General features: G+C 41.2%; 2 protein-coding genes across 2 annotated transcripts in view; both read left to right on the top strand.

Moving 5' to 3' along the window:
• Positions 1–27,277, top strand: part of PLCL1 (phospholipase C like 1 (inactive)) — a 184,669-nt gene that overhangs the window by 1,043 nt on the left and 156,349 nt on the right. The gene's annotated exons all lie outside the window — the stretch shown is intronic.
• The window catches only part of LOC309374741 (uncharacterized protein), a 235,482-nt gene that overhangs the window by 180,141 nt on the left and 28,064 nt on the right, over positions 1–27,277 (top strand). The gene's annotated exons all lie outside the window — the stretch shown is intronic.

Below are 27,277 nucleotides of genomic sequence, written 5' to 3'. Positions count from 1 at the left end.
CGGTACATGCAGAAGAGGGAGATTTTTTTTGGGAGGGGGGGGGAGAGGTAGAGATACTTCCGACTTGCTTCCTTTAAAAGTTTCTTTTCTGAGGTTCGGCTGCAAGTGGAACATGCGGAGAGGAAGAGGCGTTGGTAGTTTCTGAAAAGGAAGAGGATTGTCGCAGGTGATGGATGGAGAGAGCCACCACCTCCTTTTGCTGAGGACTGGCTCACCACGTGGTCAGTTTTCTTTGTTGCAAGCAGGGAAATAGTTGAAATATAGAAGTAGAAAAAAAGAGAGGAAATTTCCCTATACAGTAGTCAGATCTACCGCTACCTGCATCCCCTCTTGCTGTGACTATTTATTGTACCAGAATAATGTGTAATCCTCTGGAATGTCTTTGGCGGGTAAGGATGATGTTGGATGACTGGTTCTTATGAACGCCATGTCAACATGTGCTGTGGTTGTTTGCTTTTCCTAACTTAGGCTTGGAAATAACAGCCAGGAGAGGAGTTCGTACTTTCCCTTTTTCCATGGAGTAGCTACATTGCGCTTTGCTTCAGTCTTATGTCGTGTGCCTGCGTTTCATCCTTTGCACTGGCTTGGCCATGCTGTTTGGCAGTGGTGCTTTAAAGGGTTCTTGGAGGAGGCTGCATCTCGGATGGTTGCATTAAGCTAATTGGTTCTATCCAGGATAGCAGGAGTTACTCCAAATCAGGCATCCCTTCACGTACTGCCCCCACCCTTTTTATTGCTTATTCCTGGAAGTGCTTGGAGCAACTGCTGCGCTCCATAGTTTGATTTCAGATCTGCTTTAAATTTAATCTGCCGCTAGTGAAGCAGGTAAAATCATACGGTAACAGTACAGTAAGCCCTGCCAGCTTAACTAGGAAACCGTGAGTGAGTGTTACATTTTTTTACTCAGCAAAAAAACTTTTAGATGATGCAATACATATGGGGAATAATCAACTGGAAGGAGATTCTTCATTTGCTTAAATGAAGTCGGATCAAGAGGATATTTGTAGAAAAATAATTATGTGATAAGATGCCCACAGCTTTGGCCCTGGAGTTATCCTTGATTATTGCTGTGTGCCCAGTTTTCATTGGGTACAAGGAAGGATGCTTAAGGAGCGGTAAACTAGGCTTCCAGTTTTGCCCACTCAGTTGTGTAAATTTGCAAAGCAGAGACGTTCAGGTGCTTCTTCCCATCCCTGAGTTACTGAAGATTCTTCCGTTGGTTGGCTGTGCAGCCTGGGCTAGGAGCTGACCAGGCTTGGGTAGGAAATGCAGCTTATATTTTCATTAAGTTACCATCAAGGGGGCTCCATTTATGTTTTAGTCATACTATGTGCTTTCTATGGGGACGCGGGTGGCGCTGTGGTCTAAACCACAGAGCCTACGGCTTGCCGATCGGAAGGTCAGCGGTTCAAATCGCTGCGACGGGGTGAGCTCCCGTTCGTTTTTTTTTAAAATAAAATTTTTATTAATTTTTCAAACAGATAATAAAAAACAGACACATCACAAAACAAAAACAAACACAACATTGAACATATATCGACTTCCCCATACCTCCCTTTCGCTGCATCCTTATTCCAAAATTCTTTAGCAACCCTTTAGTCAGTTTATCTAATTAACTTCCTTTTCATTAATTTTCCTCAAATTTATTAGTTACAGCTGTATTTCTCTACTTCATACCCCTTGACATCCTAACACTCCTCAATTTTACAACAATTTTTAAGATATATTTTAAATTTCTTCCAGTCCTCTTCCACTGTCTCTTTCCCCTGGTCTCGGATTCTGCCGGTCATCTCTGCTAGTCCCATGAAGTCTGTCACCTTTGTCTGCCATTCTTCCAGAGTAGGTAGTTCTTGCATCGAGCTCCCGTTGTTCGATCCCAGCTTCTGCCCACCTAGCAGTTCCAAAGCACATCAAGTGCAAGTAGATAAATAGGTACCACTCTGGCAGGAAGGTAAATGGTGTTTCTGTGCGTTACTCTGTTTCGCCAGAAGCAGCTTAGTCATGCTGGCCACATGACCCGGAAGCTGTCTGCTGACAAACGCCGGCTCCCTTTGCCTATAGAGCGAGATGAGTGCCGCGACCCCAGAGTTGTCCGCCACTGGACCTAATGGTCAGGGGTACCTTTACCTATGTGCTTTTTATGTAGAAACATATGTACACATTCAAGGTTCAGCCATGTATCTACAGCACTGGATAGCTCAGTTGGTTAGTGAAAGGTGCTGATAACACCAAGGTTGCAGGTTCGATCCCTGTATGGGACAGCTGCATATTCCTGCACTGCCGGGGGTTGGACTAGATGATCCTCAGGGTCCCTTCCAATGTGGTCGGGACTGCATCATGCAGAGTTTACCACCAGTGCTTTAAGTTTTCCTGCATTCAAATACAATAACTAAAGTGCTTAATCTTAAAAGATCTGTAATGGGTGTGTGTAAAACAATATAAAATCAAGAATGCAGAGATAAATTAGGCAAAATGTTATGAACCAGTGTACATAACTAAATTTATATGTCCGGCTAAGCTTGTTGAAATAAGCAGGCATCTAAAACAGTAGAAGGAGGGTGCCTGCCTAATGGTAGTAATGAAATGGGACCTCCAGACAATTTCAAACTACTAAACATAACCTTGTGTTATCTTCTGAACAGCATAGGAGTTACGACTGGGGAGTATAAAGATTGGGGTGCACAAATGTAGTTGTTATTTTGAATTGAAGATTATACGGAAAGTGATTTTTCTTGTTTTTATTTGGGGGAGTGACTGTACAAGGAATAGTTGCTGTGAATACTTTAAATACAGAGTTTGAGAAAAGGGAAGTATTATGCCTGTTTTTGAGAGAGAGGCTTTATTAAGATGCTGGGGCACAGCATACAGATTGCTAAGCATTTGGTAATTGTGTTAATTGTTATTTGACAGTGGACATATGTTATGAAATTATATTAAAAGCAGGAGTTCAGTTCCATAGCTTTCCCTTGCTGTAGCTATCTTGCCAGCCAGCCACAACAATGTAAAAACCATTTGTATTTTATTTTTAAAGAGCTAGAGATCTGTATGTAAAAGAAAAAATGAAAGTGATGTATTATGAGAATGTTGTTTGTGTATGTGACCTATGATGAAACTTGCTTCTTTGGGGTGGCTCTGAAAACCACAGAAGTATATTTTTACATTACAAAACATACCTAGTGGAGGTAATAATAAGCGATGATGTGCTGACTGGAGAGGTTCTGAATTGCTAAGACTGAAATCCTGTGTATTCTGACTAGGGAGTAAGTACCATTGAAAACTGGACTTCTGGGTAAACAAAGAAATAGATTTGCCCTATATGTGGCCTTTTCTTGAGATGTGAAGTAGGGTGTCAGCAGACAGGTCATTCTTGGAGTTCAGTGGAGCATTATATTTAGAAGTGGGGAAAAATACTTTATACTCAGATGAAAGATAAGCATCTCCCTGCCCATTTTCCTGCATGTGTTACGGTTTGTCAGCATGCGGAATAGTATGTCTGTTCCTTGATTCTACATGGCTAGTATGATGACTAGAGTGCTCAGGTATGGATGTGGTTCATATCCTTGCTCAGCCCTGCTGTGGCTGACCATTCAGTGGTCTTGTAAAGCTCTCTCCCTCTAACAACTTACCGGTACTTTGTAGGGTTGTGATTGTAAGGTGCCGTGGTAGGTTGAATACACAAGACAAGAGCATTCCTTGCTGCTGCCTGCAAATTTTCTGGTAAAGGTAAAGGGACCCCTGACCATTAGGTCCAGTCGTAACCGACTCTGGGGTTGCGGCACTCATCTCACTTTATTGGCCGAGGGAGCCAGCGTACAGCTTCTGGGTCATGTGGCCAGCATGACTAAGCCGCTTCTGGTGAACCAGAGCAGCGCATGGAAACACCATTTACCTTCCCACCGGAGCGGTACCCATTTATCTACTTGCACTTTGAGGTGCTTTTGAACTGCTAGGTTGGCAGGAGCAGGGACCGGGTAGCAACGGGAGCTCACCCTGTCGCGGGGATTCGAACTGCCGACCTTCTGATCGGCAAGTCCTAGGCTCTGTGGTTTAACCCACAGCACCACTTGCTAGGGGACGCAGGTGGCGCTGTGGGTTAAAGCCTCAGCGCCTAGGACTTGCCGATCGAAAGGTCGGCGGTTCGAATCCCTGCGGCGGGGTGCGCTCCCGCTGCTCAGTCCCAGCGCCTGCCAACCTAGCAGTTCGAAAGCACCTCCGGGTACAAGTAGATAAATAGGGACCGCTTACCAGCGGGAAGGTAAACGGTGTTTCCGTGTGCGGCTCTGGCTCGCCAGATGCAGCTTTGTCACACTGGCCACGTGACCCGGAAGTGTCTCCGGACAGCGCTGGCCCCTGGCCTCTTAAGTGAGATGGGCGCACAACCCCAGAGTCTGTCAAGACTGGCCCGTACGGGCAGGGGTACCTTTACCTTTACCTTTTTTACCACTTGCTATAATTGCTAATCTGGTAGATTGTTTCCTGAAATCTGTGGCTAATCTAGTCTGAGCCAGTTGTTAATATTTTATTTTATCAAAAGTTATTTAAGGGCTGCCTTTCTGAGCAGAACTGTCTCAGTGTAGCACATATAATAAAAATGCAAAAATGCAACAGGAATGCAAAAATCTAAAATTCAGGGTAATTTCTTTTTGAATCACCAAGAATAAAACACTCACTAAGCTCAAACTATGAAAACACAAGTCTCATGGTTATTTCACTGCAAAGGACAGAGCCATGGTGCCACCATGGAAAAGGCCATCTCACTTCTGCCCGCTAATTTCACCTAGCTAGGTGGCGAGCAACCAAGAAAGACACCTATTAGCTTCAGTTTTTGTTTGGACCTTCAGAGCCATGTCACTGATTATGGTATTTATCATAATTATTGAACAAAATTTAAAACAACAACCCCATCAGAATGCTTGTTGCTGTTAGATTAAAGAGTACAGAGTAAGTCTGCAAACTTAACCCTACTTATCTGGGAGTAACGCCCACTGAATGACATTTGACATATTTAGACATTGTAAGGCTCAAAAATGGTATTCTGGAAGGGACATTTGATTATTATTATTAATCATATAAGAGGTGTTTGAAGCTTTTTATTACGTCTTACTCTGATGTAGTGCTACAAATGAATGGAAATGATAGAATATGCCATGTGTCTTGCTGATTGCCATCTGCTTTGTTTCAGTAAGCTCCCCCACCCAACATGCAGGACAGAACAAACTTTGATCTGGAATTCCTTGAGTATCTTTCTGCTGCCATCTGGTTGCAATGTTTCTTCTGCTTGCTTGATCTTTTGTTATCTGTAGTTTTCTCTCTCTCTCTGCCTCCCAGTCTTAGAAGAAAAAACTGTAGGAAAGAAGGCTACTGGTTGACTTGCTGATGGTGAACGTCTTGTAAACCAGCTTTTTCTTTATTAATTTCAACGTTCGTGGAGGAAGTTGTCACTCGCCATTAGTTGTGGAGTAAGTCGCATCCTCAAGGTGACCCTCTGGCATAATCCTCATTCGCTTTCATGGGCATTGTGCTGCTATGGTTTTTTTCTGAAGACCTTACAAGACTGAAGCATGTTTAGCGATTATACGTTTGCTCAGTTCAGCATAGTGGATTGTGCCACTTAAGGCTGCAAGAGGGAGATAGTAAATGGAAATACTTCTCTTTGACTAGATAGTTTTACAAGTGCAAGGAGGTTTTTTTTGTTTTTTCATTTCATTTTGTTTTTAAGTGGGCTTTTAAAGCATGCTTGTGTAGTGTGCAGCTTTGTAAGCATGCACCTGGCATTTCATGGGAGTTAAAGAAGTAGATTGTGGGGGGTGGGGAGAGGTGGATCAACAGAAAAATGGTGAGGGGAAGGGTTAAGTTCCTCAGAACACCTTTAACCCTCACCTTACCAAACGTTGGCAATTTGTTCTATTAATGTTTAGTGTGTAGTTTGTCTCTGACAGCGCTTGTGAATGATGCAACATCCTTTGGATGATGGACTGAGGAAGGGGTGAGACACATGGAGCTCTTAAACTTGAATGGCTATGAGTGGCAGGAAAGCTGTTCTGACTTTCAGTAGCTGGAAGGCATGTCTTCCTTGGAAAGGGATTCGAGTGCCTTGCTAATGGGCTGTTTTTTTTTGCTTCAGGAACATCTATTCATCTCACTGACATCTTTACCCTTTAAAAGCCACTGATAACAGAGAATTTAATGCTTAATTTCATTCAGCTTGTGCTCTTATAAGATACTGTGGGTCAGGCAGTTAAGATATTTCAGACGTCTGGTTTGCAATACAAGGATGCCAGAAGGAGAGTACACATCTGTCTTTTTCTTTTAATAAAGCAACCTTGGAATGAAGCACTGTGCACACCTCCTTGAACTAAATAAGACTTCGGAGGAAATATGCATTAGATGAGGCTGCATGTTTCTGAATGTTACTTCTATAGAGTGAATGAAATAAAAGTGACGGGGGGGGGCTACCTATCTAACATATTGAGAACATGAAGTTCCAACTTGAAACACCAAAATGTCTCAAGAGGGACAGCCTCTCATGAATCCTTGCTCCCTTGTTCTTTTTGCAAAGTTAATCTTTTCCCTGGCAGATGCTGGTCGGACTGGATATGGTAAGAACACAAGAAGAGCCCTGCTGGATCAGGCCAAAGTCCAGGATCCAGTTCCCACAGATGCCAGCCAGATGCCCATGGGAAGCCTTCACTCTCCCCACCTACAATTATCAGCAGCTAGGTCTCCAACAGTGAAGGTAGAACATAGTCATTGTGGCTAATAGCCATTGATAGACTCACTCACCTATGAATTTGTCTCATAGTATTTTAAACCAATCCAAGTTGTTGGTCATCACTGCATCTTGTGGAAGATAAATCCATAGCTTAAATATGCCCAAAGTCTCATGGCCTGTATGTTGACATCGCTAAATAACCTTTCTCTAGCTTACATATTGATGGGAGTTGTGGAGATTGCATAGTCCAACTTGAATGTGGCCTGAGTTTGGATGAATTAGTTTGGGCCCTATATTTTTTAAAGGTCCACCTTACACTTTGAATCGGGTGCATTCTGAATTGCCCATTATTAATAGAAGTGCAAGCTGGATTTCGAAGGGGCAGAGGAACCAGAGACCAAATTGCAAACATGCGCTGGATTATGGAGAAAGCTAGAGAGTTCCAGAAAAACATCTACTTCTGCTCCATTGACTATGCAAAAGCCTTTGACTGTGTCGACCACAGCAAACTATGGCAAGTTCTTAAAGAAATGGGAGTGCCTAATCACCTCATTTGTCTCCTGAGAAATTTCTATGTGGGACAAGAAGCTACAGTTAGAACTGGATATGGAACAACTGATTGGTTCATAATTGGGAAAGGAGTACGACAAGGCTTCTGCGCATCGGGTTGCATTCTGGAAATGTGTCCATCTTAATTCTTCCCAACCTCTCAGTGATTTTTGATATCGTTGACCATGGTATCCTTCTGGAGTGGCTGTCTGAGTTAGTGGTGGGTGGCACTGTTTTTCAGTGCTTCTGGTCCTACTTGGATAGTCATTTCCAGAGGATGATGTTTCAAGAGTGATCTTCGGCCCTGTGGAGCCTTCATTGTGGGGTTCCTCAGGGTTTGATTTTATCCCCTAACATCTGCATGAAGCTGCTGAATGTTAACAAATATATATTTTTAGGATATACATTTAGGACAAAAACTTATTCAGCGTTACTTGTGAAAACACCCTCATGAAATGAATATGGTGAAAACATTAATTGTACTGCAGTGAAGAAAGTAAAAGGTATATCATTTTTAATACAGTTTCCGTGTAATATTGCTTGTAATCTGTCCCAGATTACACAATAAAGGCGTGAAGGTTTGGTTGTGTTTTTTCTGCCTGTTTTGGGTTTTCCTTTTAGCATAGAACTGAGGGGTAACTAACATGTAGCACTAAACACCCTAAGTAAGGGATGAGGAACTTGAGGTCCTCCAGATATTGTTGGACCACAACTATCACCCCAGTGATTGGTCATGCTGGCTGGTCTGATGGGAGCTGGAATCCAAAAGTATCTAGAGGCCATAGGTTCCCTAACCTGCTGTAATTTGTCTATAGTCAGTAAATTTAATTGTTTATAGCCAATGACCATCACAATACAGTATGAGCACAAATCACAAAACTATAAAATGAAAGACATTGCCTGCACCAGACCAGGACAAATCTACAATATCCAAAATTCAGAAACATTCCTTTTAATCAGCATCCCAGGGGTTTGTCGCTTGCACTATCCAGAAAGGTTGCCTTTATCTTCCTTACCACTAATGCAAATAGTGCCACCCTACAGCTGATGTACTTATTGGCATGTGCCATCAACCATTTAATTTTCAGATTTTCAAATCATCTGGTTGACCTAAGGCAATCTGAAAAGGGGAGATAAATTTAATTCTGGGTGAATCATACAATGGGCAATATAAAATGTAATGTACAAGTTTCTTGATAGGTCCTGATCCACATATACAAGGTGCTCTTTTACGGATTCGTTAGTATATCCCCAACCAGATATTAATCTATAGATAGAATTGGGAAGCCCTAATAATAATAATATATTTTTTTAATTTTATACCCCACCCTCCCTGGCCAGGGCTGGGCTCAGGGCGGCTAACACCAAATATAAAATACAATAAAATGTGATAGGAAAACAACAACAACAAACAGTTAATTAAAATACGGCTTAAAATACAGCCTCATTTTAGTAAAGTTAAAGGGACTCCTGACCATTAGGTCCAGTCACGGACGTCTCTGGGGTTGCGGCACTCATCTCGCTTTATTGGCCGAGGGAGCTGGCGTACATCTTCCGGGTCATGTGGCCAGCATGACTAAGCTGCTTCTGGAGAACCAGAGCAGCACACAGAAACGCCGTTTACCTTCCCGCCGGAGCGGTACCTATTTATCTACTTGCACTTTGACATGCTTTCGAACTGCTAGGTTGGCAGGAGCAGGGACCAAGTAACGGGAGCTCACCCCATTGTGGGGATTTGATCCGCCGACCTTCTGATCGGCAAGCCCAAGGCTCAGTGGTTTAGACAATAGCATTACTACATTTTAGTAGTAGCCCATAAATCAAGACCATAAAGGGAGGAAATATCAGATATTCACCCGAGCTAGCTATCCATGCTGGTCCTACATGGGCCAGCAAAAAAGCCAAGGGTAAATTTATATACCAAATCCCATATAAGGGGTCAGAGTGAGTCTGAGCCGAAGGCCAGGCGGAACAGCTCCGTCTTGCAGGCCCTGCGGAAAGATGTCAAATCCCGCAGGGCCCTAGTCTCTTGTGACAGAGCGTTCCACCACGTTTTATTTAACAAAATCTATATACTGCTTGATCTTTCTAATATATAAAAACACTCTAAATGGTTTACAAAAATAATACCTGTTGTATGTTACTGCATTACTGTGGAGAAAGATGTAGATAGGGTCATTATAGAAAATCTATATTTGCCTAAGCTTTTCAGATATTTCATCATAAAAGAAGAATGTGGCCGCTTTCTATAGGAAATCTAATGTGCTTTTCCTACAGAAAGAAACCACATATTTCTTTTATGATGAAATATTTGGACAGCCTCTGCAAATTAATGTGATCATACAATGGTTGTCTAGAGAACAGTAATGAACTAAAGCAAAATTGGTCATTGTGTTCAAGTAACATTCTTCTCAGTAATGAAGCATCTTAATTATGAAAATGTGGCAATACTGATGCTCCTTTAAGGAAAGGTTATAGTCTAAATAATAAATATGCAATTGAAATTGATGTAAAAATTGGAATTGATTTTCAGTGATGCTGATGGTAAACAGGATAGCACTGGGATTTGGGAGTTGGTGGGAGGCTGTGGAAGGGGCCAGGATTGCCATAGATTCTCACAATCCACCTTAAAGCAAACCAGAAAATGCAGCATGTCATTTCCTCAAAGATTACAGTTTTTAGGACTTATTTTGACTGACTGAGATTAAAGGTCAAAAGAGTCCTGCTGGATCAAGCCAAAGGTTTATCTGACCAGTTTCCTGCTTCTGTTTGGTGAACTGGGATATTGCCATCACCAGCTGCTATAAAACATAACAGATGTACACATTTTTCAAGGTGTCTAACCATGGAAGTTATGAAATTGTTTTTTGTAGGATATGTACCTGTTGGCCAATCTTTGATGCCATTCTTCTTAGGTTGCCTTGAACAGGGAAGTAAAACAATGGTCTCCAACTGTATGTCTTTTGCACAGGGGTCATCTGTAGCATTCTTTATGCGAAGCAAATTGGTTTTTCTCCCCATTAGAGACCATATTAGCATGGCCTCTGATTTGTGATTTAGCTCGTTACATATTCCACAGAAATTATTATGCTTCGGTAGAGCAATTACTGGGTAAATGCAGATTTGAGGCAGCCAGCCAAGCATGATGCCAAAGGAGCATTGCAGAACAGGGCTGACACATGCATAATATTTCAAAATCTGAATAATCACATCTTCCCAATATATGTAACTAAGATGTACTATCTAAGTGCATCTGCTACTTCCTCAGTAAGTTTAAACTGAAGTTTACAAGGTTTACAAGGATGTTTCTGCAAATATGCCTTTGTTTTGGCATGCCAGAGATACAGATAATCATTAGGATGACTGGATAATCTGAATCTGAATTCTTGATATGAATAATAATAATAATTTTTATTATTTATACCCTGCCCATCCGGCTGGGTTTCTCCAGCCACTACACTAGCACAGAGGCTACACCAGTCTTCCTGAGCTGTCCCCCCCCCCCATTTTTTAGAGTACAGTTCCCATCAGTAACACCCAACATTGACTGTGGGGCTGATGGGAGCTGTGGTCTAAAAACATCTGGAGGGCACAAGCCCATGGAAAGGAAAAATGGGAAAGAAGAACCAGATTTTTTAAAATAGTGTTTTAGTAGCTGGAGGAGGAGAGGACAGAGGGTGAAGAAAGAGCTGTAAATACTTTGGACCCATGGGAAGCTCAACAAACTGTGTGTGTGTGTGTGTGTGTGTGTGTGTGTACACACACACACACACACACACACACACACACACACACACACACAGTGTTTGTCTTTGTGTGTGTAACTTTGTATTAATGTAACATTTTTATATCTAACTGTATTTTTGGAATATTTGTTTCAAGTTGTCTGTTGTTGCTTAGAGATATTTTTAATATATCAAGTGGTACAGAAATTAAATAATCAAATCAAATAAAAATGTTTTAACATAAATTGAGTTATTGTTGGATTTGTCATGTTATATTTAGATATGATTTAGTATAGTATATCCTGTATTTTTGGGACGCAGGTGGCGCTGTCGGTTAAAGCCTCAGCGCCTAGGACTTGCCGATCGAAAGGTCAGCGGTTTGAATCCCTGCAGCGGGGTGCGCTCCCGCTGCTCGGTCCCAGCGCCTGCCAACCTAGCAGTTCGAAAGCACCTCCGGGTGCAAGTAGATAAATAGGGACCGCTTACCAGCGGGAAGGTAAACGGCGTTTCCGTGTGCGGCTCTGGCTCGCCAGAGCAGCGATGTCACGCTGGCCACGTGACCCGGAAGTGTCTCCGGACAGCGCTGGCCCCTGGCCTCTTAAGTGAGATGGGCGCACAACCCCAGAGTCTGTCAAGACTGGCCCGTACGGGCAGGGGTACCTTTACCTTTACCTTTACTTATCCTGTATTTTAATGTTTGATGTTTTGTTGTGTTTTTATATATGCTGTAAGACTCCCAGAGTGGCTGGGAAAACCTAGCCAGATGGGCAGGATATCAATTAAAATAATGTTGTTGTTGTTATGATGTAGGGCTCTCCGTTTTTTGTTTTATTCTGAGCCATTTGAAGCAGGTTTATATGGAAAAGCAGCATACAAATTTAAATAATAAATAATATTTTCTGTAGTAGGGCACTGCAGAATAGAATATACTTTATCAAACCTTTATTAGGCATTATGGAAATAAAACCTTAAAAGAGAAAATAACATATAAAAGCCTTGAAATATATATAAAAAGGCAGCAGTTTGCTAAGTACATATATATATATACATATAGAGTCAGTGGTTTTCCTTGTTAACCTGCTCCTTGGAGGACTGCTGCCAAAAACTCGGCTACCCCCACCGTTACCCTTTGGTCAACGTCGGATAGGTAGAATCCCACACATTCACCTTGCTGCGGTTCCAGACCACCCAAAAGAGGGGACAGCACGCGTTGACGGAGCGTACTGTACAATGGGCAATGAAGGAGAATATGCTCTACAGTGTCCGGGACATTCATAGAGCATCTGCAGAGTCTCTTGTTTCTAGGAATGTTTTGATATCTTCCCCTGACAAATGCTGAGGGAAAAACATTCAAGCGGGCCAGCATAAAAGCCCTACGTTGGGCTGGGATTATTAGTTTAGTGACGTAATTGGCTCTGCTATCTAAGATATTTAATTCATAGAATATGGGGGAGCAAATTTTGTTTACAGCTGCCATAATATTTTGTCTCTTGACATCCTTTAGTCTAGTTAGGATATTATGGGAAATATATTGCTCATTAGAATTGTACAGGGACTCCAGCTCGACGCCTAAAGATTCAATCTTTTTTTCGAGGTGCTGATACCATCTTGATTTATAGGAGTCTTTGAGCAAATCAGCGAGCAGACTTGATGGAGGGCAGCGGAAGTGGCAGCGTAACCAATACTTTATTGAGGTGGACCATGCCCAATATTCCCGAGATTCCATTCTCTAATATAGAATAGAATATTTCTGTACTGTCAAATCATAGAATGTCAGGGCCATGTACAATTTTAACATCCCTACAACCATAAGGTTTTGGGTACCTGAAGTGATTATCTTGTCAAAACTCTGGGCTACATCCGGTGGATATTATATCTCAGATTGAGTTTTACATACCATGTATGTATTGTTCAATTTCTTTGGTGGAGGAATTTACGTCTGACATTTTCCATGTGTGCAGTTCCCTCTTACCACAAATGTAGAGATTATAAAGTTACTTTACACTCTGACACCATGTAGAGTTAAGAGAGACTCCATGGTGATGTTCCATCTTCCCATACTCCCTGGACAGTGCCACCTCATGGCTCTTGTTTTTCCATATATACAGGTAATACCACAAATAATGGAGAGAGATAGGTCGAGACCATTTTACCTTGGGAAGCTTTTTGAAGATGTGTCCAATTTAAATGTAACCCCAAATGCTTTGGATTGGCATCTATTCCACTTCAGAAATGCCTATTTCCCACCTATGGACAAGTGTAGGTGCAGCTAGTGATGCGGATGTTCTGGAAAACTTTGAATTAGAAAATGTACAGCTTGCATTGGAAAATTTTCGCATGCCCTGGGGAGTGGTCATATTTAGCTTGTATTTAGTGAACAAAGCCTTTAAAAAGTACCCCTCTTCATATTTTAACCCAGTACACCGCAAACATTTGATCTGAAATATTTGGGAGGGAAAATTTAAGCACATTTAATGTGCTTTATGTCTTACAGTGCATTTCCTTTCCATTGTTTAAATTTTAAGAATAAAAGCAGAGGCACTGGGTACTATGACACACTAATAAATTTTAGCCTTCTGAAGAACTGTGCATGATATGTTGACTGGCATACTTGCTAGGGACAATCATCTGAAAAACATTACTGAAAACCATTAATTAAAATTTTGAAACTCCCCAGCTTGCCAATTATTGTAGTTCCAGTTGGTATTCATTCATTGTTCCTAATAAACTGGTAAAATGAAAGAAAATCCACACACACACACACACACACACACACACACACACACACACACACACACAAGTGTTCTGTCTTGAAAACAATTCTGCAGAAAAGTTTCCATCCCACATCAATGGGTGCATCCAAATGGAGTTGTTTTGATACTTTGGGGCAGACTTGTATTCAGATGTGTGTGGATAGCAATAGCCTAACTTGTGTTTACCCTGTTATATGGCAAATTCTATTTTAAGCTAAGTCAGTATTTCATCTAAGCTAACAATGTGTTTGTGGCAGTGGTCTTAAACCCATCACTTTATGTGTTTTCCATTGCCCATGAACAACAACTTTTTTCTTTCTTTTTTAAAGCCTATCCATTTTGCTCTGGGCATTTCAGCAGCTCTGTCCTAAATCCACATAAGCCTTCAACTACAGTACCTAAAATATGGCCTTAAGGGAATAGATGGTGAGGATTGGTTGCTCCCTGGCTTGGCTAAGAAAGATATGCATGACCTTCTTCATGCATTTCCCCCCCAGATACAAGAAAAAGAGAGAGAGAGAGAGAGAGAGAGAGAGAGAGAGAGAGAGAGAGAGAGAGAAACACTGTCATATTAACAATAAAAACAGTACACCAATCCTGTCCTAAATATACATACATGCGGGTTCCGTATTTTCCTTAACCAAAGATTCACTTATCTGCACATAAAGAATTATGCATAGACTTTGCAGATTCTTTTTTTTAAAGTCAGTCTTATAAGAGGGGACAAACTTACTTTCTCTTTCCAAAGATAAATTTTCCAGAGTCCTTGCAGGTTCACCGAGTTGGGAACTTGAAATAATTGTTCCCTTTTTGCCACAGTCCAATTTTTTTTTCACCTCATCAATTTAAGTGCTGGAACATTTGTTTTCATGCTGCAATGGCGGCACTATTTTTGGACTCCTTCAAAACTTTTGGCCAAAAGTTAGAGATGATGGGAGTTGTGATCCAACATAATCTGGAGGATAATAGGTTTTCCATTCCTGTTTCAGATGATTTAAAATTCGTGTTATTCATCACATGAAGTTTGTACAACCTCCAGTGGTGTGATCTGTCATCTCTAGGCAATAGATGGGGGAAGTCTTGGAAAAAATGACTAAAAACACCACTTGTATTCTCTACCCCACCATACTTATTTATTTTCAGATGTGCAGAGATGGGCATGCAGTGTAAGAGAGTGAATAAAAAGCTAGAATGGTTTGCTACTTGGACTGAAAAGAACCACAATATGGGGAAGAGCATCAAACCAATCAATCTCTGAGGAGACTTTGCTAACTATGCATAGGTATACATTTTGGGATCGCCATGGAGTTTGAGGGGAAGATCGTACTGTAGATGGAGCAACAGAGCTCCCGCACAGGACACTTATATATAATGGGGGAAGTTTACTGAGAGCAGAGAGGTTTATAATAGGATGATCTTGAATTTCTACTTTATTACCAGCTAGTGAATCTACCATTAGCTGAGGTTTACATCCTGTCACTAGGATGTTTTTAAAAATATACTTTATCAATATTTCTATAGCCACTAATGGCTTCTTTGAGTAATTTGTCCTGTTGCCTTCACATCTAACATTAAAGCACTTAAAAACGAGCAAACACTTTCCAAACGAGCATAAACTCTAGCAATTAATGTCTAGCAATTAATGTATATATTTTTAAAAGGCAAGTCTCATTGTTTCCCCCTTCAGCATCTCTCCCTCGGAATGTTTTTCATTTGCTCAGTATTGCAGCTATTCATATGGTCAAGGTTGCAATCCTGTTTGTCATTGTTTTGACCATAGGTAATGTACCTTGAGCATGGTTGATATGGGTGTGTCCGAGGTTATCTGCTCAATTAGCAGCCTCCCCCTCCTCCTGTTTTTGTTCTTCAGGCAGCATGAGAGAGAGAGACTAAAACTTATATAGCAGAAGTGAGGTACTTGTAGCCCTCAGATGTTGTTGGATTCCAGCTCCCATCAGCTCAAGCCAGCATGGCCAGTGACCCAGGGATGATTGGAGCTGTCATTCAACAATAGACTGGAAGAGCACAAGTTCCCTATCCCTGCTATAATACATACAAGCGCCACTGTGAGCAATATGGAGTCTTGCAGAGGGCATTGGATCATCCCCATCTAGACAGATGTATGTGCTTCCTACATCGGTGTCTGTTAAGGAAATACCTATTGTTCACCTATGTACTATGAGACTATACAAAAACCTAGAGAGAGGGAGGTTTTGTATAACATGAATGCATAACTGTAATCCATGTCACACTGTTAGGCTAATTTGAATGTAGTGTTCAAGGTGTTTCCCCTGCTCTTTCTGAGCGCAAAGTCCTCTCCTCACCCCTAACAGTCTGTGCACTGTTCAGTCAGCTGTGCTCCAGTGCTTCCTTGATTAAAATGACAGTTTAGCTAATGGAGTACAATGACTTCCCCTTGAATTTGTTCACTGCTGATAACCTTGGCCTTTGCAGGGCAGCGGAAACCAATGGGCCGAAGTTGACTCATTATATTCTTTTTCCTATAACATTTGCAAATACTTTCTGCCTGTGCTGTTTATTTTGCAGCTCAACAAACCAATATGTTAAAGCATTCATGACCTATAACATCACTTACATTCCTGTAGTGCCAGCTGAATGTTAGACAGGACATATACTCTCTTAAGCATTTATTTGCCTGTGGGACATGGAGTTAAGAGTGGATGGATCCATCTCTTATAAATATATTTTGATCTAAAATATTATTTCGATGTACTTTGGCATATTTTTTGAGCTGAGAGTTGTGTAATAAAATTTGGAGAGTACAACATACGGAGGAAATTACCTTCCAATCCGCACAGTAGTTGAGGGAGTTCTGATCAGGGCAGTGCACATCGGAATTATAGGAACCATATCTCTAAAATATCCCACATGACTCTGAGTTAAAGACATGAATTCATGTGTTCTACTACTACAAGGACTATGCTATAGCTGGCTCCACCCCTCCACTTTCAGGGAGAAGCGCCATGGCACAGTAGTAGAACACTTGCTTTGTATGCAAATGGTCCTTTTTTTCAATACTTGGCATCTTCAAGTAGGGTCAGGAATGTATTCTGCCTGGAGAGTCGCAGTAAAGGTAAAAATAAAAATAAAGGTAAAAGACCCCTGGATGGTTTAGTCCAATCAAATTTGACTTTGGGGTGTGGCGCTCATCTCCGCTTTCAGGTCAAGGGAGCCAGTGTTTGTCTGCAGACAGCTTTCCGGGTCATGTGGCCAGCATGATTAAACTGCTTCTGGAACAATGGGACACTGTGCCAGAGTGCACAGAAGTGCCATTTACCTTCCCACTGCAGCGGTACCTATTTATCTACTCACGCTGGTGTGCTTTCAAACTGCTAGATTGGCAGAAGCTGGGACAAAGCAACAGGAACTCACCCCGTTGCGGGGATTCAAACTGTCAACCTTATGATTGGCAAGCCCAAGAGGCTGGGTGGTTTGGACTACAGCGCCACCTAGGTCCCTGGTAGAGTCACAGTAGACAATTCTGAGCTTAGATGGACCAGTGATCTGATGGTATAAGGCAATTTCCTATGTTCTTATGAATGGGCTCAACTTCCCACCTGTGTCACTGCTGCCCATTCACTTGCTCGTTCCTGCTTGGCCCAATCTCTGCAACCACAGAGGAAGAGGGCAAGGCAAGTGGAGGATGTCATGCTTTGGGGAGGCTAAGGAGTTAGGAAGTGATAGCTAGGAGGCTCTGCAGGTCACCAATCGGCCCCCTGTGGAGGTGTGGGTCTCAGCAGGAGCCTGGTGCTGCCAACCCTCACTGTAGAAACCCACCGATTTTTCGCTCTACAATTTTAGTGTAGTGAAAGAGGAAAATTCTTGCCAGTTGGGCACAAACAGTAAGATCTTTCCGGCATTTCAATCCTTGATCCTGTTTGCATTAAAAAGGACTTTGCGACAACTAAAGCTTCAGTCATGAAGTATTGATTTAAAAAGACAGGTCAGTTGACTGAATGCATTTAGGAAATGCTTTGGAAATGTCATTATGTGTTTTCAGCAGAGCTAAATCACAGGTCGGGTTTAAAGGATTACATTTGCTGGCAGTAGACGAACACAAGTGAGATGTAAAAATTTCCACAGTTAGAAATTTTATTATGGGAAGTTAGTGTTAGTTGGCAGCAGGAATAATTGTCGTTGCAATCCTGTGCCCAGTTCTGCCTGTTTAATTCCACTGAAGCAAGGAAGTTTCAGCAGATGTAACTGATGAAGGATTGCAACCTGAATTTGCATCATCTTACAATGGATTATTTCTTCTCTACTCAAACAATATTGTTGATACAAAATAAGTTTTAAAATGTTTATTGCTCTTGCGTGCCTTGGTTACCCAAGTTGTTGAGATGCACATGACTCCTTGTCTGGCAAAGCGCAAGGGAAACTAATTCTCATGTAGACATCCCCACTTCTGCTGGGTTGTCACCAGCATGATAGCTGGCATTCTCACTATGGGACAAGCAAGAGCAACTCTCGTTTCCCAGTACATTCCTCTTCTACTCTTTGTGCGCACAGGCACTTTTAAAAAAGGAAAGCAAATGCTGAAGCCTGTTGCATCAAAAACCAGTGTGGGTGCTACAAAAAGCAGCATCAACAGGAATTCCTATATACAAAAATTCCTTCCAGTAGCACCTTAGAGACCAACTAAGTTTGTTATTGGTATGAACTTTCGTGTGCATACACACTTCTTCTCATATCAATAACAAACTTAGTTGGTCTCTAAGGTGCTACTGGAAGGATTTTTTTATTTTGTTTTGACTACGGCAGACCATCACGGCTTCCTACCTGTAACAGGAATTCCTATGTGAGTCTGAAAGTTTCCTTTTCAGACAATAAGATGAGTTATTCAAGTACAGTACCTCGGGTTACATATGCTTCAGGTTACAGACTCCGCTAACCCAGAAATAGTGCTTCAGGTTAAGAACTTTGCTTCAGGATGAGAACAGAAATCGTGCTCTGGCAGCGCTGCAGCAGCAGGAGGCCCCATTAGCTAAAGTAGTGCTTCAGGTTAAGAACAGTTTCAGGTTAAGTACAGACCTCCGGAACAAATTACCGTAAGTACTTAACCCGAGGTACCACTGTATTTTCATATTGTTAGGTTCTCAATTTTTTGAAGGTTCTGGAAGCTTACAGGGCTGTTTCATTTGTGTGTGTATTTTTCAATCCTTTTAATTTACAAATGTTCACTTCTCCAAACCTAGGGTTGCCCACCCCATATGTATCAGCAACCTTGTTCTTGAATGCTTTTGTTTTGTTTCCAAACTCAAACCACCTGACTTTGCTATTAGAGGAAACATGATAATGGCTCTGCTTGTTGACAAGACAAATAATAGACTGCAGCAAAGTTGTTGTTTTAAAGAATAAGTTTCCTGTATAGAAAATGATCATGGTGAAGCCTGAGCATATGTAAATGTTAACCTCCCAAAGCTGTATTTAGAGTAGCAAAGTAGAAGTCACCTGAACACAAGAACCGGCAGGATTACCGTTCAGAATTCTTTTTTCCTCTGGGGGAAATATAAGTGTTGTCGACTTGGAGTGTGTCGTTTTTGGCTGCTCCATCACTGTGAGGAGAAAAGTATTGTCGACAACATTGAACGTTGCTGGTTTATAAACACAGGGCTCTATGAAATACAGTGGTACCTCGGGTTAAGAACTTAATTCGTTCCGGAGGTCCGTTCTTAACCTGAAACTGTTCTTAACCTGAGACACCACTTTAGCTAATGGGGCCTCCCGCTGCCGCGCTATTTCTGTTCTCATCCTGAAGCAAAGTTCTTAACCCGAGGTACTATTTTTGGTTTAGCAGAGTCTTTAACCTGAAGCATCTGTAACCCAAGGTACCACTTTAATTCTGTTGGGACCTTTTCCTGTGCTGATATTCTTTGTTGTTCTTGTCTCAGCTAAACTGTGTATAACAAATGTATAGTTAACCTGCTCAATACATAATGACAAGTTGTGATGGATTTTTTAAAAAAATAATGGGATCCCACCCCCCTCTTGGATGTAGAGGCCAATCATGATAATGGATTTTGAAAGACATGTGGTTTGTCCTCAGCAACACCTTGCAAGCTGTACTCTGTGTTAAGTGTAAATCAGCATACAAAATGAAATGGAGCAACCAGTCATTTCACTTCTTCTAGTACAGTCCAGGGTTCCTAGTGTGGTCACCTGGTGCAACTACAACAAAATGGAGTGGTTCGGAAAGTTAATGGACTTCACTCATGACTCTGGCCTGAGGAGTTTGTACTTAGGGTGTTGGTCTGGGACCAGGGTTCAGCCTTGAAACTCACTGGGTTACCTTGGCACAGTCTTTCAGTCTAACCTCCCTCACGAGGTTGTTGTGAGGATAAAATGTACATACCACTTTGAACTCCTTGGAGGAAAAGTGGGATATAAATGTAATAAACAAATACATGCCAGACTTTTGCTCGCCCGGATTTATTAGTGAATTTCCTACATTCATAGGCGGTTGATGACCTTTGAGGTCCTTGCCAACTCTGTGATTCAATTTCTATCTTTATCCTTGCTCAGGGAAATCCATTTGACTCCTACCCTTACAATGTTTTGATAACTCCTGGAAGCTTTTTTAAATTTTGGGCAAGTTGTTTGGTTGGCTTTCCTCTCCTCTCCCTGGAACTTTTTGCCTGCTGCATTGTGTGTTATTTATTATTTTATTTTGGTTTGATCTTACTGTTTTAGTTGTATGTCATCCGCTTTTGCGCAGTTTACTTGTGAGCTGAGAAAAATGGGACATAAATATTTTAGAAAAATAAATAAGGATCCAAATATAGCCTGGCTTTATACTGATACTTCTCAATGTCATTTTCTTACCAGGAGAGAGTGAGAGGAGATAATGTGTGAAGAAAAAAAGCAGCCAGCTTGCTAAATGTGAACTGGCCCCTGTGGTTAGAAATACCCATCACTTCTGCTAGAGGTTGAAAAATCAGCATGCAAAGATGAAACAAAGTAGGGATAGAGGAACATTTTGTTTAAACTGCATTTTTAAATTAATTTACCTAATTTGCACCTCTTGGATGAAGGCAGTGTACACACCAGGGGTCAGCAACCTTTTTCAGCTGTGGGCCGGTCCACCGTCCCTCAGACCATGTGGTGGGCTGGACTATATTTGGGGAGGGGGGAAATGAACGAATTCCTATGCCCCACAAATAACCCAGAGATGCATTTTAAATAAAAGCACACATTCTACTCATGTAAAAACACCAGGCAGGCCACACAAATAACCTAGAGATGCATTTTAAATAAAAGGACACATTCTACTCATGTAAAATCACGCTGATTCCTGGACCATGCATGGGCCAGATTGAGAAGGCGATTGGGCCGCATCCGGCCCACGGGCCTTAGGTTGCCTACCCCTGGTACACACCATACATTGAAAACACATTCACCCGCCTCCCAAAAAGAATCATGGGAACTCTAGTTCCCCACAGAGCTTAACAAATTACAGTTCCCATGAATCTTTGGGGGAAGTCATGTGCTTTAAATGCATGGTGTGTGTGCACAGATCAAGATACAGTTATCCTTTGGATTTCACAGTTCTGCCAATACAGCTATCAATATAGAAAACATAAAAAATGTGTACTTTTGGATAAACTGCACTTTGCCGTGCATGCACTGTTATATATTCAAATATACGTAACAGACTTATGAATGAATACATACTAAATTTACATGAACTGGAAATAGTCTGATCTGTGTATCTCTAAAAGGAACAATTGCCTGGTTTAAAATCCATTAATGAATTTTATCATGCCCCCTTTTAAAAATCTGTAGCTTTAGCCATGTTTCTGTGAAAAGAAAGTGTCAAAATGTTACCCAGAGGTCTGCCTTCAGTTGATTTTTCATCTGATGAAACGCTACCCCACAAGACAAAATATTTTGGAGATAGTAGAAGCAGGCGGATTTCTAATTCAAATAAACAGTAGCTTTGTGTTATTACCTCATTGCCTCATTCACCAGAGAGTCATGAAACCTCAATATTTATAAAGACATCATACTTGAGTATTTGTTTTTCCAACCCGGTAAAATGTGAGCATGATGCCTAAGGACAAGAGCATGAATTCATCACTGTGATGAATCATTCCATTAACTTGTACATTACAATTGTGTATTTTTTAAAGCAGATTTTAGTTAGGGCTTCACCTTCTTTGTATAAATCTGTGTGACACAAGCTGGTTTCGATGACTATAAAAGGAAAACATTCTTCAAGATAGTAATGCCGTAAGTGAGCATTTGAATCGAACTAGCAGGCAATAGCTGCTGAGTCCCAAGGAAGGTGAAATCTTTGTGAATGGCTGGCATGATACAAATGAGGCATGTCTCTGAAGCTGTTTAATTACTGAGCATCTAGTTAATTCTTATATTGTGTCCCTCAGGCTAGGTTTCCTACAATACCATCTGGGATGATAAATTAGTTTCAGCCGTTAACATATAGAGCAGAGAATGCCTTGTGTCATCCTCTGGTGAGAAAATCTGTGAGTTTGTTCTTTCTCCTCCAGCTTGATATCCAAGCACTTTAAAAAGATCCCCAAAGTTTTATTCAAACAAGAATGACTCCCCTTGCCTTGGATCTAGATTTAAGGGAGGATTTTTGTCTACATAAAGACTGCAAGGCTAATCAAAATGATTTTACCTTTTGAAGGCATATTTTAGTATCTCTCCCTTCTTGTTCTTTCTTTGCTTCTTTGCTGCCATCTTTTCCTTACTCTTTTTGTTGTTAATTTGTATTACAATATATACCACTTTTCTGTCAATGTCATTGATCCTTTTGGTTATTACAACGGCAAAGACCTGCGTTCCCTTCAGTTTCGTAATGTGTATGAAAGCTCAAAGGGAAGTTTTCATTTAGCATAGATACCGGTACTTTGCTTCCCTGCATTCCCCACTTCACAACTAGAAAATGGGACACAGACATTCTCAAAGTGGCTAGCAAGATGAGAATAGCAATATAAGAACAGGAATACAGTACTTGTCAAAACATCATTGCAAAAAACAGACTAATGCGTTCTTCCCCAACTCCCATTTCCTGGCCATTTCTCATGCTGTTTGTGGCTGATGTGAAGTGGAATACAGCACCATCTAGATGGCTACCCCTGATTTAATAAACAGGAATCTTAAGTCATTTCCATATGACACTCCATAGCCTGCCTGTTCAAAAAGCTGGATTACAAGTGAGCATTACTGGCCCAGCTGCCCATATCTGATAAAGTTCTAGAGAATCAAGGTTTCATTCCATGGCTTAGGAATAGAAGCTATCTTTCATATGACCAAAGACTGCCATTGAAATTGATATCTTCCGATGAAGTTCTTACCTATAACTTTCAGCAACATTTTTTCTTAGATGTGAAGGTTTCATCCCTTCATCCTGCATTACATCACTATCCAGTAAAGTATGACAAAAGGATGTCATTTCCCACGTTTCAGTGGTGAGATGGAAAAGTTGACACAGGGGTGCCATTTTCCAACAGAACCCCATGTGTGCACAAAATACTTTGCTTATTAAATATTTGTGTGAAATCAGTGGTTAAAATCAGTGCAGTTTTTAACAGTTTAGTCTGTCATCTTGATTCAAAATAGCACCCAGTTGTATCCCAACAGAGATAATAGTGTGCTCCTTGATATAGGGAACCATCAACAAAATTTGGTTATGATGTCTTTAAAGGTAAAGGGACCCCTGACCGTTAAGTCCAGTTGCGGATGACTCTGGGGATGTGGTGCTCATCTCGCTTTACTGGCCGAGGGAGCTGGTGTTTGTCCGCAGACAGCTTCTGGGTCATGTGGCCAGCATGACTAAGCCACTTCTGGCGAACCAGAGCAGCGCACCGAAACGCCGTTTACCTTCCCGCCGGAGCAGTACCCATTTATCTACTTGCACTTTGGCGTGCTTTCGAACTGCTAGGTTGGCAGGAGCTGGGACCGAGCAATGGGAGCTCACCCTGTCATGGGGATTCGAACCGCCGACCTTCTGAGCCCTAGGCTCTGTGGTTTAGACCGGAGCACCACCCGCGTCTTTAAAGGTGTCCAAATGCATAAAAACAACTTTCCAAAATATACAGTAGGACAATATATATAATATATAAGCAATAATATATTAGCATTTGGTTAGCCAATTGGAATGGACTACAAAAGTGTGTGTCTTTCTGTGTTCTTATGTTATACTACCACATGGAAATCCTTTTTCTTGGTAGTGGCTACGCCCAACAGGATCTCTTAAGGAGTGTCACCTGTGGCTGATGCTGATAACAGGTTTAATTCCTGGTAATGGTTTAGAAACGAGAGAGAATGCATGTTATGCCTTAAAACCTAGAATGGATATGGAAGTTCTATAACCTACTGCTGGACACATAAGAAACAACAAGAATTGGATATTGCAATGTCTGAAGGTGCACAGCATTGCACACCTTTTTGTATTCCCCCAACTACAAGTGGTTGAGTCTGAACTTTATTCAGAATGAGATACCTCTGCCAATACTGACACTTGCTTTCATGTGACACAAGGGGCAAGGACAGATCCATTTTTCAGCACTATAAAAGTGATTTTACTTCAATGATGCAAAGTTAAAATATGGCAGAATTTGCTGCTTTCTTGAACAGCAGGGGTTGAATTCTGAGTCAGATAGATTATAATTAGCTGTTTTTGTTTAGCTCAGCATGTTGATGCTCCTGGGTGTCTTGGGAGAGAGCAAGTGGCTTCAGACATTATCAAAGGTGGAAATTAATTATGTGTTCTTCCACTTTTGCTGGCTGTACTAATGTCCAGAGCTGCTGAAAAAGAGGTAGTCTTTTTGGCTGGAAAGAAATGGAGATGGCCAAACCAAAGTATCTTTCTGCTTTATTTCAGACTGGCAAACCAATGTACAAGCAAGAAATCTAATGAAAGGCTATGTGAATCTTTCTGCAGTCCTGTGTCTTTCTGCAAGTGTGTGTGCTGAGGCTGTTTTGTTGCTCAACATAGCAAATGTTTAGGCATAAAAACTGATAGTACAAATTAAATACGTTTTGGGAAGCTGATGCTTGGGGTGGAAATACTGGAGGAAAATACCGGTAAGCCCATTGATCTGCCCACCTACTACCGTATTTTTCCATGTATAAGACTAGGTTTCCCCCCTAAAGACTAATGTCCAAAATTGGGGGTGTCTTTTACACGGATAAATCTTCTCCCATTTTCTTAAATCGGAGTCCCAAAAAATAGGGGGCGTCTTATACATGGGGGAGTCTTATAGATGGGAAAATATGGTACTTGCTAATACCAAGTTGTGCCCAAATAAGCTTTTACCATAGTTTCTCTGCATCACAACAATGCTGAGCCTGATTCCACTGGTAGCCTTATTTGGTGTTAAGTTGAATTTTAGTGCATATGTTGTTTATTCAGGATTTCATCAATTATATATGCATTGAGTTGGATGCCATGATGGATCTGCTTCAGGTTTGAGTTAGCGATACATGCAAATAAATGCAAAAGTTAACTATATGCCACCAGCTGAGAGAGGTTGTTTTATGTCACAAACCACTGTGTGCTAGCAACCCATGAATGAAAAAATATCTTGTCGGTAGAAAAATTACAAAAAGAGAGATCTCTGTCTTACATAAAATTTGTAAGTTAATCACGAGTCACTTATCTTAAAAGTAAAACCTCTCCCTGGCAAGATAATGATCCCCATAGTTTATAAGCATGTAAGACAAATAGCTTGTTTACCAAAGGAACACATTGAGACAGCATTTAGTAATTCCACTTTTAATTAGGTAAATTTTTATTAGATTGCCTAAGCTCTGTAGGATTCCATTTCAGCACCCTGTTTACCAATAGACGTCTTAGTCTCTTTGGTTTAGTATTGCTAATTAGGTGGTGGTTAGGCACATAATTTTAAAAGTGGAATTAGTTTTTTGAAGTTTGAGAATCTTGGTTCTAAAGCAATATCAAAGGGAAAGAATGGTTCCCTAAGGAACTGGCCATGATTTATTTAGTTTTTAGTTTTGTGCTACAATCTGTGTGTCTTGATTGGTTTACTTGACCCTGAACAGATGGAGTTGTTTTATATTGAGTTATATCACTGGCCCATCTTGCTTGGTATTGTCCAGTCCAAACTGGTAGCAGCTCCAAACTTGAGGTCCTTTAGCAGGATGTACTGGGGATTCAGCCTGGGACCTTTATATATGCAAAACATGTGCTCTCTCTTACTGAACTTTGCTCCCTCTCATCAGTGTTGTTTTGCATTTGTGGCAGCGAAGCCTTGGGCAGCTGCTGCAATGTCATGGAATGTTCACAAAAATTCCAAGTGCTCAGGGAACAAAACAGTTGGAATGTTTCCAGTTCTGTTTATTAACAGAGGGGAAAGCTTCGTTTTAGCTAGTATTAAAATGCCACACAGATCCTAGGGACAGCAGGTTTTTAGAGCAGCCTGAGGACTGGAAAGTCTGAGATCCGTGGTGGTGGGGTAACTAAGGGGCCCGAAGCCCAGAGGCAACGCGGGTGAAGGAAAGATTGGAACTGGGAAATAAGGGTAGGTGAAGGAGACTTGAAGAAAAGGGCAGAACAGCTTCGAAACTGAGACAAGGGGATGTGTGGAGACTGAGTTTTACATATTTATTTGAAATAAGTAATTATTTAGCTGTGGGCTTCTAGGCAACAGTGGTAGACTTCAGATGACAGGCTTTAGGTACGATTGAGAATATTTGAACTGGTCTTGTGTCAGTCCATTGTAACTGCAGTTTGAGCTACTACGGTGATTAGCAAATAATGGTGTTAACTGCTTAGCTCCATGTCAGGAAAAGCTTCACCTGCTGATCAACCCTCTGATGAAGACACAGGAATAATCTAATGACAGTTTTAATATTAACAAACAGTAATGCACTATGTTCTGGTCTGATTCCTAAAATAGTTGAGTACATTTAGGTACCATGGGTGCCCATGTGGAACAGCACAGATAGTGGAGACAGTTTCAAAATTGCTGTGATACTTTATGATGTAAGATAATTGTTGGAATCCATCAATAACCTCTCTAGTGATACTGAATCTGTTTAAAGGAGTATATGAAAGGTGGACACCTAAAACTACAAGCTGAATCTTCTAAAATACTCTCCAAAAAAGCTGACATTAAATATAATTTTATTTTGTGGGAGGAAAAATAAGGTAAAAGGTTTGGGGGGGGGGTAGACACCGTATTCTAAAGTATCACAATCATTGTAATTAGTGTAATTCAATGAGGCATTCATTATAGTGGATCAAATACACTGGAGGCACAAGACTAATCCAGAATTTCTCCTCCCAAGTCTGATACAGAAAGAATACAGGGTGGAAGCATTAACAGTCACTCAGGATTGTCTGATCATTATAAAAAGGATCTAATTGTGACTGGTATTTCTGGCTCAAAAAGAAGCAATGATTTGATATAGTTTATTTCAAGAAGTAAATGCAACTTGACTATATTGTCTTTTGGAGAGCCACAGTGCAAGCACATAGCACAATAAGTACATAAGACAGGGATCGTCAACCTTTTGGGCCCAGTTGG

Source organism: Podarcis melisellensis (assembly GCF_964234715.1).
Source record: "Podarcis melisellensis genome assembly, chromosome: 1".
NCBI classification, from domain to species: Eukaryota; Metazoa; Chordata; class Lepidosauria; order Squamata; family Lacertidae; genus Podarcis; species Podarcis melisellensis.
Note: the sequence above shows the minus strand (reverse complement) of the source record. Positions and strands in the feature narration are given on the sequence as shown.